At 40.0% G+C, this 801-nt stretch overlaps 1 non-coding gene across 1 annotated transcript; it reads left to right on the top strand.

Annotated features, from left to right (window-relative positions):
* Window positions 1-435: 435 nt before the first annotated feature.
* On the top strand, window positions 436-542 carry LOC144701550 (small nucleolar RNA R71). The gene has a single exon (XR_013581043.1). It is a non-coding gene; the product is annotated as a small nucleolar RNA R71 (small nucleolar RNA).
* The last annotated feature ends 259 nt before the right edge of the window (window positions 543-801 follow it).

The following is an 801-nucleotide window of genomic DNA, read 5'->3' as shown; positions in this document are numbered from 1 at the left end:
AGAGATAGAGATAGAGATAGAGATAGAGATAGAGATAGAGATAGAGATAGAGATAGAGATAGAGATAGAGATAGAGATAGAGATAGAGATAGAGATAGAGATAGAGATAGAGATAGAGATAGAGATAGAGATAGAGATGGAGATAGAGCTAGAGCTAGAGATAGAGATAGAGATATAGATACAGATATTTTGTCCATCATCATATCTGTTTGGACCAGCTTTGCATCTATGATGCCTCCTCTCCTTGGGGTAATTGGTCTATTAGGGTATGCAAGGGCAGCTTGGTGCTCACTATTTTCTTCTACTAATTCTATTAGGTCCAAAGCTTCATCATCGAATTTGCTCATAAACGCACCTCCACTTGCCGCATCCAACATCATTCGATCATGGTGACTTAAACCCTCATAAAATATTTGCACGATCTCGTGCTCAGGTACTCCATGATGGGGGCAAGTCCTTGTGTATTTTCGTAAACGCTCCCATGCTTCATTAAATGGTTCCCCCACTTCCTGATGAAATTCTCTAATAGCTTTTCTTAACATCTTTGTCTTTCCAATAGGATAGAATTTCTTTAGGAAGGCTTGCTCTATTTCTTCCCAAGAGTTGAGCTCCAGAGCTAGATTTCTAAACCATTCTTTTGCTCTATCTCTCAAGGTGAGAGGAAATAATCTCATCTTGACTATCTCCAGGGGTACATGTTGGTAGTTGTTCATCTCACATACCCTAGAAAGGTCCTCTATCAACCTATAAGGATCTTCGGTGGTCTTTCCCATAAAGAGAGGCAGTAAGCTATTGGTGTGA

Source organism: Wolffia australiana, chromosome 3, assembly GCF_029677425.1.
Source record: "Wolffia australiana isolate 7733 chromosome 3, ASM2967742v1".
Lineage (NCBI taxonomy): Eukaryota > Viridiplantae > Streptophyta > Magnoliopsida > Alismatales > Araceae > Wolffia > Wolffia australiana.
Note: the sequence above shows the minus strand (reverse complement) of the source record. Positions and strands in the feature narration are given on the sequence as shown.